General features: G+C 40.3%; 1 protein-coding gene across 1 annotated transcript in view; it reads right to left on the bottom strand.

Annotated features, from left to right (window-relative positions):
* Positions 1-14,538, bottom strand: part of SV2C (synaptic vesicle glycoprotein 2C) — a 263,022-nt gene extending 248,484 nt beyond the window's left edge. Inside the window, 1 exon segment of the mRNA XM_075838491.1 lies at positions 14,241-14,538. The gene's annotated coding sequence lies outside the window, so the exon portion shown is untranslated.
* Between the last annotated feature and the right edge of the window lie 2,595 nt (positions 14,539-17,133).

The raw sequence follows: 17,133 nt of genomic DNA, 5'->3' as shown, positions 1-17,133 counted from the left end.
ACAAGGTTAGAAATAATGATTTTTATTTCAAATAATAATTTTCTCCTTCAAACTTTGCTTTCGTCAAAGAATGCTCCATTTGCAGCAATTACAGCATTGCAGACCTTTGGCATTCTAGCTGTTAATTTGCTGAGGTAATCGGGAGAAATTTCACCCCATGCTTCCAGAAGCACCTCCCACAAGTTGGATTGGCTGGATGGGCACTTCTTGTGTACCATACGGTCAAGATGCTCCCACAACAGCTCTATGGGGTTGAGATCTGGTGACTGCGCTGGCCACTCCATTACAGATAGAATACCAGCTGCCTGCTTCTTCCCTAAATAGTTCTTGCATAATTTGGAGGTGTGCTTTGGGTCATTGTCCTGTTGTAGGATGAAATTGGCTCCAATCAATCGCTGTCCACAGGGTATGGCATGGCGTTACAAAATGGAGTGATAGCCTTCCTTAATCATAATCCCTTTTACCTTGTACAAATCTCCCACTTTACCTGCACCAAAGCAACCCCAGACCATTACATTACCTCCACCATGCTTGACAGATGGCGTCAGGCACTCTTCCAGCATCTTTTCAGTTGTTCTGCATCTCACAAAACTTCTTCTGTGTGATTCAAACACCTCAAACTTCGATTCGTCTGTCCATAACACTTTTTTCCAATCTTCCTCTGTCCAATGTCTGTGTGCTTTTGCCCATATTAATCTTTATCCTTTTATTAGCCAGTCTCAGATATGGCTTTTTCTTTGCCACTCTGCCCTGAAGGCCAGCATCCCAGAGTCGCCTCTTCACTGTAGACGTTGACACTGGCGTTTTGCGGGTACTATTTAATGAAGCTGCCAGTTGAGGACCTGTGAGGCGTCTATTTCTCAAACTAGAGACTCTAATGTACTTGTCTTGTTGCTCAGTTGTGCAGCGGGGCCTCCCACTTCTCTTTCTACTCTGGTTAGAGCCTGTTTGTGCTGTCCTCTGAAGGGAGTAGTACACACCGTTGTAGGAAATCTTCAGTTTCTTGGCAATTTCTCGCATGGAATAGCCTTCATTTCTAAGAACAAGAATAGACTGTCGAGTTTCACATGAAAGCTCTCTTTTTCTAGCCATTTTGAGAGTTTAATCGAACCCACAAATGTAATGCTCCAGATTCTCAACTAGCTCAAAGGAAGGTCAGTTCTATAGCTCCTCTAAACAGCAAAACTGTTTACTGCGGTGCTAACATAATTGCACTAGGGTTTTCAAGTGTTTTCTAATCATCCATTAACCTTCTAACACAGTTAGCAAACACAATGTATCATTAGAACACTGGAGTGATGGTTGCTGGAAATGGGCCTCTATACACCTATGTAGATATTGCATTAAAAACCAGACGTTTGCAGCTAGAATAGTCATTTAGCACATTAACAATTTATAGAGTGTATTTCTGATTAATTTAATGTTATCTTCATTGAAAAAAAACGGTGCTTTTCTTGCAAAAATAAGGAAATTTCTAAGTGACCCTAAACTTTTGAACAATAGTATATATATTTTTATTTTTTTAATTTATAGTTCTTTATTCTTTAAATGTGCAAATTGTCACTAAAATAAAGTGTTAGAATGGGTTCCCTATTTTATTTTGGCCATTTCAATACATATTCATAGTTTTGGGCTAGCTATGATGATGGTATGGGTTGGCATCCATAGGAGCCCGAGTTACAGGGGAAAATAGTCCCCTGTGGGGACATCAGTCACTGATATAGCTGATCTGAGTCTGCTAAGACCCAGCAGCAATGCCATGTCAGGCGGCACCCCCTGATCACTGCTTACTCATTGAGCGCTATATAGTCTGGACAAGGGGATTCAGAAGAGGTTATGAACCACTTTTATCTTCTCCTCAGCATCCTGCTAGATTGTACAAGCTTTAAAGCAGTGATGCCAAAAGATGTTGCTGCTATGTCGGACCTTTGCTGCCCGCCATCAAAAGACAGTGGACTGTGATTAAGGGGTTAAAGCAAGAAAATGGAAAAATTACATTTATTAAAATCCTTTGGTGAAGATTTTCACATGTATGAAGGGTCCAAGAAAACGGCTGAAGACAGCAGGCAGGTGACCGATTGTATCGGCATTAAGTGTAAGTTTATTACGCCTCTTAATGAACCCTCATAAATCACCAAAGGAGGAACATTTAATGGTCAAGATGCTCCCACAACAGCTCTATGGGGTTGAGATCTGGTGACTGCGCTGGCCACTCCATTACAGATAGAATACCAGCTGCCTGCTTCTTCCCTAAATAGTTCTTGCATAATTTGGAGGTGTGCTTTGGGTCATTGTCCTGTTGTAGGATGAAATTGGCTCCAATCAATCGCTGTCCACAGGGTATGGCATGGCGTTACAAAATGGAGTGATAGCCTTCCTTAATCATAATCCCTTTTACCTTGTACAAATCTCCCACTTTACCTGCACCAAAGCAACCCCAGACCATTACATTACCTCCACCATGCTTGACAGATGGCGTCAGGCACTCTTCCAGCATCTTTTCAGTTGTTCTGCATCTCACAAAACTTCTTCTGTGTGATTCAAACACCTCAAACTTCGATTCGTCTGTCCATAACACTTTTTTCCAATCTTCCTCTGTCCAATGTCTGTGTGCTTTTGCCCATATTAATCTTTATCCTTTTATTAGCCAGTCTCAGATATGGCTTTTTCTTTGCCACTCTGCCCTGAAGGCCAGCATCCCAGAGTCGCCTCTTCACTGTAGACGTTGACACTGGCGTTTTGCGGGTACTATTTAATGAAGCTGCCAGTTGAGGACCTGTGAGGCGTCTATTTCTCAAACTAGAGACTCTAATGTACTTGTCTTGTTGCTCAGTTGTGCAGCGGGGCCTCCCACTTCTCTTTCTACTCTGGTTAGAGCCTGTTTGTGCTGTCCTCTGAAGGGAGTAGTACACACCGTTGTAGGAAATCTTCAGTTTCTTGGCAATTTCTCGCATGGAATAGCCTTCATTTCTAAGAACAAGAATAGACTGTCGAGTTTCACATGAAAGCTCTCTTTTTCTAGCCATTTTGAGAGTTTAATCGAACCCACAAATGTAATGCTCCAGATTCTCAACTAGCTCAAAGGAAGGTCAGTTCTATAGCTCCTCTAAACAGCAAAACTGTTTACTGCGGTGCTAACATAATTGCACTAGGGTTTTCAAGTGTTTTCTAATCATCCATTAACCTTCTAACACAGTTAGCAAACACAATGTATCATTAGAACACTGGAGTGATGGTTGCTGGAAATGGGCCTCTATACACCTATGTAGATATTGCATTAAAAACCAGACGTTTGCAGCTAGAATAGTCATTTAGCACATTAACAATTTATAGAGTGTATTTCTGATTAATTTAATGTTATCTTCATTGAAAAAAAACGGTGCTTTTCTTGCAAAAATAAGGAAATTTCTAAGTGACCCTAAACTTTTGAACAATAGTGTATATATTTTTATTTTTTTAATTTATAGTTCTTTATTCTTTAAATGTGCAAATTGTCACTAAAATAAAGTGTTAGAATGGGTTCCCTATTTTATTTTGGCCATTTCAATACATATTCATAGTTTTGGGCTAGCTATGATGATGGTATGGGTTGGCATCCATAGGAGCCCGAGTTACAGGGGAAAATAGTCCCCTGTGGGGACATCAGTCACTGATATAGCTGATCTGAGTCTGCTAAGACCCAGCAGCAATGCCATGTCAGGCGGCACCCCCTGATCACTGCTTACTCATTGAGCGCTATATAGTCTGGACAAGGGGATTCAGAAGAGGTTATGAACCACTTTTATCTTCTCCTCAGCATCCTGCTAGATTGTACAAGCTTTAAAGCAGTGATGCCAAAAGATGTCGCTGCTATGTCGGACCTTTGCTGCCCGCCATCAAAAGACAGTGGACTGTGATTAAGGGGTTAAAGCAAGAAAATGGAAAAATTACATTCATTAAAATCCTTTGGTGAAGATTTTCACATGTATGAAGGGTCCAAGAAAACGGCTGAAGACAGCAGGCAGGTGACCGATTGTATCGGCATTAAGTGTAAGTTTATTACGCCTCTTAATGAACCCTCATAAATCACCAAAGGAGGAACATTTAATGGTATGTCCTTGGACTAGTTCAATTTATACTTTATTTCCTTTGAAGTTGTATCAACACTATGGGCTTAATACACAACATGATGATCGTTTATAAATGCATTCAAATACAATTGTTACGTAACTAAAGACAATATGATTCCGTGTTTAATGAAAGCTCACGTTCCAGAGACTCTTATCAATATTTTAATTATAGATAACAACACGGTACACATTTGCTTTTTGCTCTGTGCCATCTCCTCGTCTCTTATGTCTTTGCTAATTTATTATTTTGTGCTGTCAAATGATTTAAGTGCAGTAAGATGTTGGCTAGACCCTTATGTCTTTAAAGAAAATTTTCAAGCAAACGCTCACAGACTGTGTTATGCATAGTGCAGGGTATGAAGGGGTGGAGCATGAAATCTGCATTGAAGGTACATTAGGGAATCCCTGTGTCATACCACGCCCCCTCAGGCCCTACATTAGGCAGATACAGTGCATTAGTTTTGCCATTATTGGATCTAAATAATAGAGCCTCATCTATTCTGTATTATGGCTTTGAACCAGTTTCAAGTTGTATGGCCCAGTAATAGGGCACCAACAGAAGTCAATGGGCCAATACTCCAACTGTTCTTACAGAATCCAAGAGAAAAAAATGTGCCATATTTCTTTGCATACTGTATTACTGAGGTCTTCTGCAATACAGAAGCATGTGTCACTGTACAGGCTCAGGCCTTAGTTTGTGTAAATCCCCAAAAGTAAATTAAACTGATACAGGTCATGCCAAAACCTAGACAGCAAAGATTGATATTGCATGCACTCTGTCATGGTTCCGTTTGAATTAGCCACAACTAAGCTGACATCGATCATATTCAATTAATAAATAAGTCTTACAAATCTAAGGAGTTCTGGGAGCCATGTGGGAAATATCTGGGGTCTTGAGTGCTGTGACCTCTCTTATTTCCTTCCCATCTTTTCTTCTTCCTACCTCCTGTCTGCTCTAGTTTCATGAGGTACCTGTATGAAGTTTACTGTTCATACATTATTTCCAATTGCTTGTCTTTTACGTTGGTCATATATATTAGATAGCCATCAGCTAAATGCTCATTGAGCTAGCAGCTATTTCTCCCAACTCCCCCATAAACATGTACGCTTCAATAGGGAGAAGGGAATAAGCCACTGCCAGAACGCCAGAACATTCTGGCAGCGTCTTAGCTTCCACAGGTACAAAGGATCATGCATGTTGAAATCTAACATGCCGATCCCTCTTTCTCCTTAAAATTCACCATCGGGAAGGAGTCGGGTGGCCCCTATACATATCAGATCGTTGGCCGATCCCTCCGAAATCGGCAGTTTTACGCTGTACACTTTCTGAATTTTATCTATGTTCTGTTTCACTCTTGTTTTATATCAAATCCAATAAAGCTCATTGAAAAATGCAAAAAGCTTTGCTAATCATACTATGCATTTGATGAGTTTGAGTCGACCATTCTTTTTACCTTACTTGTGTGATTTAAACTAAACCTAGGCTCATATATGACCACCATTCTTTTCTAAGGGTACTTTCGCATGGCCTGACGTGGGCCGTGTAAACAAGCACCGATCAACGAGACAGCTAGTATGGTGACGAGGGCTCGTTACTCCGATCACTCGTCCCCATACATTTCTATCATGTTGGAAGAAAGTCTCCCTGTTTACACATGGAGATGTGCTGCCGGCAACGATAATATTTAAGGCATTTAAAACTATAAAATCAGCTGACGAACGAGCGTTTGCTCGTTCATCGGCTGATCGTTGCCCTGTTTACATAGGGCAAATATAGGGAACGAGCGTTCTGTGAACGCTCGTTTGGCGGATAATTGGCCGGTGTAAAAGTGCCTTAAGTTAGATCTTCTAGCCAGTTATAATTACTGATCATCTGATATTTTAGACTTATAGAAGATGCTTTGTGCTTGGATATAACAGCATAAAAGATTAGGCCTGTGCTTTATGTATAGTAATATCTACACAACATGTTTATTGATATAACTCATAGAAAACTGTATAACAATGTATATTTATTTCAGATGGCCTAGATATTTTATAATAATACAATGTTAAAATATTTAGTTATATGACTAAATACATATTATATTGTTGAATATTTTATATATAATACATTTCAACCAACAATAATTTTATATATAATACATTTCAACCAACAAAATCAATGCACAACAGATATAATATTATCCAGAAGTTTAGAGGGTATCATTAATATCACAAAGGAGGAAGGCACCCAAACGTAATTATCTCAATTGAAGCAAATAATTAAGACAAGAAAAGGAGAGGCTCTTAGGACCGAGAGGAGGATGAAAAGCACAAATCATATGACTTCTAAATTCCACTGATATTGATCTCCTGTCAAGCAATGAATGGATTATCCAGCTCTCTTTAGAAAGTACAAAAGATGCTTTGTTCAGAATAGCTGCGATATTCAGAACTTTAGAAAGGGGGGTGAACTGTAAGCCTATCCATCGCATGCATATATATATATATATATATATATATATATATATACACACACACGTCTCAACATTGATATTGCAACACCAAGAAGGAAAAGTTTTGGAATTGTGTATATCACAGGAACGATAGACATGTTAATGATATGGAAATGATGAAAAAGAATGGAAACAAAATATTCCAAACATCATGATTTATTCAGTATCGAGTATGAATGCCACATGCAGAAATACACGCACGTACACGCCTTGGCATGCTATCAATGAGGTTATTAATGGTTGTCTGAGGAATGTTATGCCACGCTGAATGCACTTGGGCACGCAAATCTTCAAGATTGGCTGCTGGAAGCTCCCTTTGCAATTGCCAACCAATGAAGTCCCAGATGTGCTTGATGGGAGAAAAGTCTGGTGAAGCTGCAGGCCATGGTAGCACGTTTAGGCCACACAGGCTGCTCACAGTAGCACGAGCATTGTCCTTTTGAAAACGGCTTCTGGGACACTTTGAAAAAATGGGCGCACCACTGGTTCCACTACCAAATCAATCTAACGCCGAGCTGTTAGTCTACCTGAAATGAAGAATAGAGGGGTCCGGCTACCGTACATTATGCCACCCCACACCATAATCCAGGGATTAGGACCAGTGTGACATTCCCTTGTGAGTGCCTTTTCATGGCAGTGCCTACGTGGTCTCCGGACGAATCTTTGGCTTTCATTGCATCCGAGACAAAAGCAGGACTCATCGCTGAAGAGGATAGACCTCCATTCCAGCCTCCATTGCCATCTTGCTGTGCCAGATGATAGCCTTTGAGAGTGGTGGCATGTGGTCAATGAAACACCTGTAACTGGACATCTGGCTCGTAGCCCAATGTCATGCAAATGCCTTATGATGGTTTGTGTTGACACTGGTTGCCTAGGCTTGAGATGTGACGTCCAATTTCACTTGCAGTACAGAATAGATCACTATGCACCATTCTTCCAATCAGACGATTGTTCCATGCAGAGGTTTGCCCCTGCGCACCTCCTGCTATCATTCCTGTTCCTTGTTGTTCTCCCAACCTCCGGGACACGCAGCGTTAAACAGTGCTGACATCTCGGCCTAGGCGCGTAGCGATCTTCTGTAGTGATCAACCAAGGTCTCTCTGTTCAAGGATTCTGTCCCTCTCAGTTTGCGACAAGTGGAGATAACTGGCAGGTAGATGAACAGTAGGCATCGCACAGTCATCCCACAACACTTGATCCGATTTTTGAGGTTTCATGTGTCTAGAAAACTTTCTTTCAGCCTGGCTTTTATGTCGTCCCCCCCCCACATGCCTCAGATTAGAGCTAGGTGCTTGAAAATATGATCATTTGTATATCTTAGCGACACCTGCTACTTCCTCGATTTGCATAACCTTACGGCTTGCCCTTCTTGGTGTTGCAATTTCAGTATTGAGAAATGTATATATATATACAGTGAAGGAAATAAGTATTTGATCCCTTGCTGATTTTGTAAGTTTGCCCACTGTCAAAGACATGAACAGTCCAGAATTTTTAGGCTAGGTTAATTTTACCAGTGAGAGATAGATTATATAAAAAAAAAAAACTGAAAATCACATAGTCAAAATTATATATATTTATTTGCATTGTGCACAGAGAAATAAGTATTTGATCCCTTTGGCAAACAAGACTTAATACTTGGTGGCAAAACCCTTGTTGGTAAGCACAGCAGTAAGACTTTTTTTGTAGTTGATGATGAGGTTTGCACACATGTTAGATGGAATTTTGGCCCACTCCTCTTTTCAGATCATCTGTAAATCATTAAGATTTCGAGGCTGTCTCTTGGCAACTCGGATCTTCAGCTCCCTCCATAAGTTTTCGATGGGATTAAGGTCTGGAGACTGGCTAGGCCACTCCATGACCTTAATGTGCTTCTTTTTGAGCCACTCCTTTGTTGCCTTGGCTGTATGTTTTGGGTCATTGTCGTGCTGGAAGACCCAGCCACGAGCCATTTTTAATGTCCTGGTGGAGGGAAGGAGGTTGTCACTCAGGATTTGACGGTACATGGCTCCATCCATTCCCCCATTGATGCGGTGAAGTAGTCCTGTGCCCTTAGCAGAGAAACAGCCCCAAAACATAATGTTTCCACCTCCATGCTTGACAGTGGGGACGGTGTTCTTTGGGTCATAGGCAGCATTTCTCTTCCTCCAAACACGGCGAGTTGAGTTAATGCCAAAGAGCTCAATTTTAGTCTCATCTAACCACAGCACCTTCTCCCAATCACTCTCAGAATCATCCAGATGTTCATTTGCAAACTTCAGACGGGCCTGTACATGTGCCTTCTTGAGCAGGGGGACCTTGCGGGCACTGCAGGATTTTAATCCATTACGGCGTAATGTGTTACCAATGGTTTTCTTGGTGACTGTGGTCCCAGCTGCCTTGAGATCATTAACAAGTTCCCCCAGTGTAGTTTTCGGCTGAGCTCTCACCTTCCTCAGGATCAAGGATACCCCACGAGGTGAGATTTTGCATGGAGCCCCAGATCGATGTCGATTGACAGTTATTTTGTATGTCTTACATTTTCTTACTATTGCACCAACAGTTGTCTCCTTCTCACCCAGCGTCTTACTTATGGTTTTGTATCCCATTCCTGCCTTGTGCAGGTCTATGATCTTGTCCCTGACATCCTTAGAAAGCTCTTTTGGTCTTGCCCATGTTGTAGAGGTTAGAGTCAGACTGATTAATTGAGTCTGTGGACAGGAGTCTTTTATACAGGTGACCATTTAAGACAGCTGTCTTTAATGCAGGCACCAAGTTGATTTGGAGCGTGTAACTGGTCTGGAGGAGGCTGAACTCTTAATGGTTGGTAGGGGATCAAATACTAATTTCTCTGTGCACAATGCAAATAAATATATATAATTTTGACTATGTGATTTTCTGTATTTTTTTTTATATAATCTATCTCTCACTGGTAAAATTAACCTAGCCTAAAAATTCTAGACTGTTCATGACTTTGACAGTGGGCAAACGTACAAAATCAGCAAGGGATCAAATACTTATTTCCTTCACTGTATGTATATATATATATATATATATATATATACACATACGGAATCAATGTATATTTAGTATTCGGGGATATTTAGAGTTTTGGTCCCTTGGTTTTTGTTAAAACACTGAGATGATGATGATAAGGACATGACAAATGCTTTGAGCGCCACATATGATTAAACAACAACCCAGTGATTATACTTGTGTTCAGTGTATATTTAATACAGTTGTAGAATAATCGTTCTGAAAAGTAACAAATTATAGTTGCGAAGTCATAAATTTAAAGCCCTATTTAGATATGATTCTTCTGTTGACAATGAACAATTTGATTATTTTATCTTTTTTATGATCATTTGCTGGTCACTCCTGCTGTACAGGCCTTTGGGCTCATGTACACAACCATATTATGGCTCCAAACAAGCTTTGAATTCTACAGAGCCTAAATACAGCGCCATAGTATACCTCCATATGCCTTCGATTTCGTATGGAGGCAGAGAACTTGAAGCTCCTGGACCCCAATGCAAAATCTATAACAGGGCCCCCATCTACCATATATAATTTAAAATACAGGTGTCTTATTATGCAGCTAAGGGGCTTTTGGGTCCCCTCAGGCTCCAGGGCTCAGGTGCGACTGCTAGCTCTGCATCATCTATAGCTACGCCCCTGCATCGAGGCATACAAAGGCATTTGGAATCTGACAGGGGAAAAAAAAAGGACCATGCTCCATCAGATTTTGCATTACAGAAGCTCTAGTAGAAGCATTGTTCTGTTATATGCATGAGGCCATATCTAATTGAGCAACATTATTGACTTCTGTTATGCTTGTTGTAAGGTTCAATTAGGGAAAAATTTGAAATATTTGTATTTTTGGCATGATTTTCTACCACTGATGAGACCCAGGTATCTCCATGTTCTGGCTGGTGGGGCCTCAGTAGAAAAATCTTGAGAAGCTCTGATCAAGATAAGTATTTATGAAGAATGATTATTCAAAAACATGGGAATTTGGGTATTACAGTCATAAATCAGTCATTATCCAACTATTCACAACCAGGAATGTCTAAGCAATAAGTGAAAAATGGAAATTAGGGGGTCGAGATGGTATAAACATGAATCATTACCGCACCGCACTGGTAAACCACCAATTTTACAATGCCCATTATACTCCCAGACAGCCCATACACATCTTCCCCTTCTTTTGAACTAAATAAGGCCTTGTTCACACTTGTGTTTGGTATTTCAATTGCTTTGCTCTGTCATAGGAGCAGAGCAACAAAAATACCGGAAGCACCAAATCAGTTGCATGATGGACACCATCAGAATCTGACGGAACCCATCAACTTTAATGGGTTCCATTGAGTTTCTGCCATGGTGTCCCCTGTGCTAATGTAGCATCTGACGCAGATGTGAACACAGCTTTATTAGGTTTAGCATAATTTAAATGACAACCTCCGAAGTCTTTTCATATAACAGTTTCTGGGCCCCTTGAGAAGATGGACTGAGTAGCGACAAGGGAGCAATGCTTCATGCAATTCTGATTAATGTCACTTCCACACTCAAGTCTCTATGGAAGTATCAGCACCCTGCTTTGTGCATGCCGTGTGAGCAAGCTTGGACACAATGAAGTATATGGACATTTTCTCTGCAGTACAATATAGTGACGTAAAATGATGTGATGCAGGACTCACAATGTCTGAGAATGTCCATAATGAAGCCAATGCCACTAAACCCTCCAGTAACACTTGACAGTTAACAGTCCCAATCTAGTAATACAATTATCATTAGTCCGGCACAATTGGACTTATGCAATATGATGCAATATAATTCCTACCAGCTTGTCAAAGGATGTCATTGGTCTGAGGAGAGGTACAGAGTAGAAGGGACTTATCTCCTCAATTATTCCACCCACTCTCGATTGCATGGCAGAAATGAAAACTAGATTAAGCCAGGAAAAGACTCTACATAGACCATAATCCAATGTCCTGTATATCATGTATCTGACTGTGAGACAACCAATAATTCCAGAATACCCAAAATAAAATACGTTATATATATTGTAACGGTTCATTTAAAAAAGTTTTATTTATTTAATAGGAATCGCTTCACCACATCTAAGGGAAAGTCCTAAATTTGAATGCATATTTCATCATGCAATTTTAATAAAATTTATATATAGAATCTATAAAAATAAGCATCAACATCCGCTATACAAACACCTTCAGCAAAGAAAAAATGTAATAACATTTCTGAAAATATCTGCTGTCTGCTGATCCCATCTAGTGTTTTCAGTGAGGGAAAATTAATAGGAACCTCTGCACTGCAATTCCATTTATACTGATACGCAATGTCTGACATGTCCCATATGGAGATATTCTATGAACATGAACAGCATTGGTCACGTACATGGGTCACCTTTACTCTATTGTACTGCACCGAGTCTTAGGATGTAAGTAGACTTAAGGTTAAAATCAGTTACCAAGGAAAAAGGAATTCAATTTTTTATTACGTTTGACCATAGATTTATTAGAAATATAATTGTTTGGCCTATGGAGGTTCTACTGTCCATCCCGCTCAGCGCAGCAGTAAGAAACGGCTGCCCATAAATAAAATCCTCTGTGGTTATTGGATTCATTTCACTGTGTTTGTAAACAGATATACTGTAATTGAATAGCTTTTGTTCAGTCTGATATTTCCACAGATGACGTCATCCATATAGTCTGGGTGCTAGGTCTAGAATACTTATATTTCCCAAACACGATGAATGTAAAATTTTAGATTATTTTATAAAATTGAAGCATGATTATTGTATATTCATTCATTTACACATTGAATCTGGAAGCCAACATGATAGAATATGTTTGTCATAATGATCATAATAGTAAACGCTCTAAATACTACATGCAGTGCATAATAACTAAGAGTGTTCCTACTAAGCCAGTAAAACTTCATTTACAACACTAAGAAATAGGGAAGCTATCCACCAAATCATAGGGTTGTAAGAACAGTGATCATGTCTACATTATGCAGAATGGATCTTTGTATATAAAATAATTTATACTATGCGGCTCTGTGAGGATTGTTCTTTTCTTCAGTCTGCGACTGTGGATACCATTATTTTCTCAGTGGTAAAAGCTATGAACACACTGCAGAGATCAGCGTTTACTAGTCATTTCGACGGAAAAGACTATACTGAGTGTATAATCTAATTTATAATTATTGGATCTCATGGAAAAAGGGCACACCTCAGAAATGGAAAATCCATGGAGCCAAATATACACGCTCTTACTTTCTCACATAATGGGAATGACCTATGATATTTATGAAGACCCCGTTTTAATGTCTGAGGTGACCCCATGTTTAACGTATACCATACTGTATATATATATATATATATATATATATATATATATATACATATACATATATATATTGGAATTTAACTTCTCTTCTTGCTACCACAGCATTGCAGGAAGTTATACGTTGAGTGATTGGAGACAAAATTGACGGTCAACTTTCTAATTATTTTAGCTATGACTGCTGTAGTAAGAGGCTGGTTACAGGAATCCCTCCTCCATACTATCCATGTGCCTGGTTATCCTCAGCACTCTGCACTGCAGCTGACTGCAGAATATCCTGTGCATGTCCAAAAAATTTTTTTTTTGTTATCTGTGTGTGAATCCAGCCAGTCCATGTTTTATTACCACTTGAAGGAAGAGCGACTACTATCAATCACAGCGCACCCTTTGACGCACACTGATTCTGGTAATGAGATTTTGTTTGCCCTGACACTCTGCATTTGGCTCACTGTGCAGTTGTTTGACAAATGACAGCTCCTGTGGATGACTCAGACTCCGCAGAACCAGCAGGTCTTGTTTAACCCCTTTTTTACCAGAGGGACCTTGAGAACAGAGCTCTGCAGGCAGCTGAGGCAGTGAAGAGTGAAGGCACACTAGTTCTGCAGCATGCTTCCTGCACTTTCAGCCAAGTACAAGACTGCAATAAGTTTCCTGCAGCAACGTTTTCTGTGAGAGTGCAATACTCTCCACCATAATGTTAAATACCCATCAATTCCCCTACAACTAGTACTACACATAGTTCCTAGACTATTACATGCATTAAAGAGACATTAAATTATATAAGAGACATTTAATGCAATATATTATTCTCTGTAAGCAGCAATCTCAGGCTTAGGAGCGGCTGACTGTAGGGTAGTATTCTTTAGTCCAGAAAAATGTCTGCCCCCTTGATCACTGCCTTAACTCACATATATCCAGTTCTGAAAACCTCTAAAAACCTTTACATACAATTGTAACAACAGTACTAGCCGCTCATTGTATAAGGCATACTTATTTTCTGTAGACATTACATCTGGTGCTCCTTTAAGACATATTAAAACATATTTCTGCACAATGTAATAAGTGAACCAAAAATTACCCATAACCATTAAAAAGGTGAATTTTCCTCGAAATAAGCCCTATACATGCATTTCGTACATAACTCAAGCAAGTTAGATCATTAGTAAATATTTAAATTAGCCTAAAAAAAAGTTACCAAGTTAATGCAAATCTGATATTTTGTGTTGTGTCAAGAAGTGTAAGCATGTTAATGTTCAGTAATGGGCAGCTATGCCAGCCTGTGCCCTGCTTACCTCGTCCACCTGCTCCTATCCGATGAGCAGTTTTGTATTTCTCAGTGCAGGGAGCTGTCCGCTTCTCAGTGCTGAATGGGCCACCAAATAGGGAAGACTAGCACATTGGGTGGATCTTACTCTGCAGTTCTATTCTGCTGCAGTGCTGAATAAGAAGTAGAAAGAATGAAGAAAGTGCCTCACACACAGACCCACATGCTTATTGTTCTGAATAAGATGAGAGGTAAAGGCGTACAGATGAAATGAACAGGGAGGGAAGATTTGTGTGTAATCAATAATTGAAACGCTGGGAGTGGAGTGGGCAATCCCAGCTCATAGTAGGAAGCAGCCTGGAGCAGCTGCGGGGGTGGAGTGAATGCAGGCATATGGGGTTATCCGTTTTGCTTGAATAACAATGTATGAAGAGGAGAAAATAGAATAAAAGGCACCTCCTGGGTAGCCTCTGTGTTTTATCTGGGGTGGTAGTGACTAATAGATGCCAATAGTTCACTATGACTAGAGTGAACTCTTCCAGACTATCCAATAAGGTACACAGAATTAAAAGGTCTCTTTTAATCTCACTGTCATATAAACTCAGTAAATACAGTGCTCCTTATTTTATTATTACCAGCAGTCAGTTCTTTGTTACTTACATCGAGAACATACAATGTAAACTTCTTAATGAAAGCGAATTCTTATTCTAGTTCAGCTATAAAGTATTCACTTTAAAAGGATCTGAGGATCTATATAAATCAAGCTCATATAAAAAAAGCACATGTAGAGCACTGACTTGTAACATAGACCCTGAGTGTTCATCGTGTTGATGACTGAAGCAGGGGGCAGTGTTTAAAGGGAGGTTTTCAATCCTTTGAAGAACTACTGGGTATGCTGCTTATGGCTAAAGAAAACAAAAAAAGGCACATAATCACCTTTTAGATCCCCCTGCTCCTGTGTCTATGGTTCTAAGGTTCCCTTCTGGGCTTTCTTTGCTGTCAAACAGTGATTGGCTGAAGCTAAGTAAATAAAGATTGGCGGAGGATCACCGATCCGCAAACAAGGGAGCTGCGGGAAAGTATATGCCTATTTTTTTTTAATTTCTGCCCATATGCAGTTTATGCGGGGGTTTTCGAAAAATGTCTTTATAGTTGTGCATATATTAAAAACACATCTATCTATCTATCTATCTATCTATCTATCTATCTATCTATCTATCTATCTATCTATCTATCTATCTATCTATCTATATCTCTCAGTGGCTGTTGCCCAAACTTGGGCCCCCCTTCTCCACCACGGATCTGCCACGATGTAACTATTGTTAATACTACCTTTTTGCACAAGCATTAACAAATGGGTGTTACGATTCCCCTTGTCAAAGGACTGTGTCTCTACATACAGTACCACACTGGGTAGGGACACTTCCTCCTGACAAGGGGAATGGTCACATTCATTTGTCTATCAGTCCTGGACTGCACGCAGACTTTTTAAAAAATACAAGGATTTCCTATAATAAACATTTCAGTAGAGATGACAGATTCTCTATAAATCCCATGACTCACAGGTGACGACTTCTCAGATTCTAATAGTTTGTTTTCCCTCTTTTCCTCTCCATCCGGTCCAGACTTCATGACGACTTCTCCCGGCCATGACCCATTTCTTCAGAATTTGCCACTCAAATGTCTTTGACTCCTCACTTTTGCAACATTTCCACACCTATAAACGAAGATAAAATTATCATGGTGCCACACACTGTGCCCCTAAATATAATAGAACCATACACTGCGCCCCTGAAAAAATAGTACCAAACACTGTGCCCCTGAATATAATTCTGTCAAACACTTTAAAGTAATGCACCACATACACAGTGCCCCCTGTAGATAGCGGCACATGGCCCCTGTAGATAGTGCCACACACACTTCCCCTGTGGATAGCGTCACACACATCCCCTGTAGATAGCATCACACCCCCTATAGATAGCGCTACACACTTATCGCTGTAGACATTAAACACAGCGCCCCTATAGATAGCGCCACACAGCCCCCTGTAGGGAGCGCCACACACACACCCGTGTGGACAGCGCCACACACTCCTGTGGGTAGTGCCGCTCACAGCCCACAGTAGATAGCATCAGACACAGCACCCCCTATAGATAGCGCCACACACATCCCACTGTAGACAGCATCAAACACAGCCCCCCTATAGATAGCACCACACAGCCCCCCCTGTAGAGAGCGCCACACACACCACTGTGAATAGCGCCACACACACACTCCTGTGGATAGTGCCACACCCACACTCCTGTGGATAGCATTACACACAGCCCCCCTATAGATAGTGCTACACCCCCTGTAGATAAAAATTATACTTTCAAAGGTTTACATAGCCTTAGGCCTCGTTCACATCAACGTTGGGTTCCATTAGACCTTTTAGTTGTATGAACCCATGAAAGGAAAGCCAAGCAAAAACCATAGCTTCCGTTTGCATTACCATTGATTTTAATGGTAATGTTTCCGTTGCAGATAATGGTATTGTTTTCCACGAAAAACGAAACAGAAACAAATGGAAACAATTTGCAACGGAAGCATTACCATTGAAATCAATGGTAATGCAAACGGAAGCTATGGTTTCCGTTTGGCTTTCCCTTCATGGGTTCCTCCGAGGGAATGGTCTAACGGAACCAATGAACAGAACTCAACGCTGATGTGAACGAGGCCTTTAAGAGTATATATGCAGTGCTCATATACATTCTTTAGCACTATATTGACTTGCTTCATGGTATTATTGTAAAAACATGTATTTGGACAGTGTATGATGGCAGCACACTGCCATAGAATATTATCTCTAGGGTCTGGTTTATTTATTTTGTGGTCTATGGTAAGTGACTTAAATCTGGAGTTTGTTTCTGAGCAATGAGGAG

Source organism: Rhinoderma darwinii, chromosome 1 (genome assembly GCF_050947455.1).
Source record: "Rhinoderma darwinii isolate aRhiDar2 chromosome 1, aRhiDar2.hap1, whole genome shotgun sequence".
Classification (NCBI taxonomy): domain Eukaryota; kingdom Metazoa; phylum Chordata; class Amphibia; order Anura; family Rhinodermatidae; genus Rhinoderma; species Rhinoderma darwinii.
The sequence above is the reverse complement of the archived record's forward strand: the minus strand, read 5'-3'. Positions and strand labels throughout refer to the sequence as shown.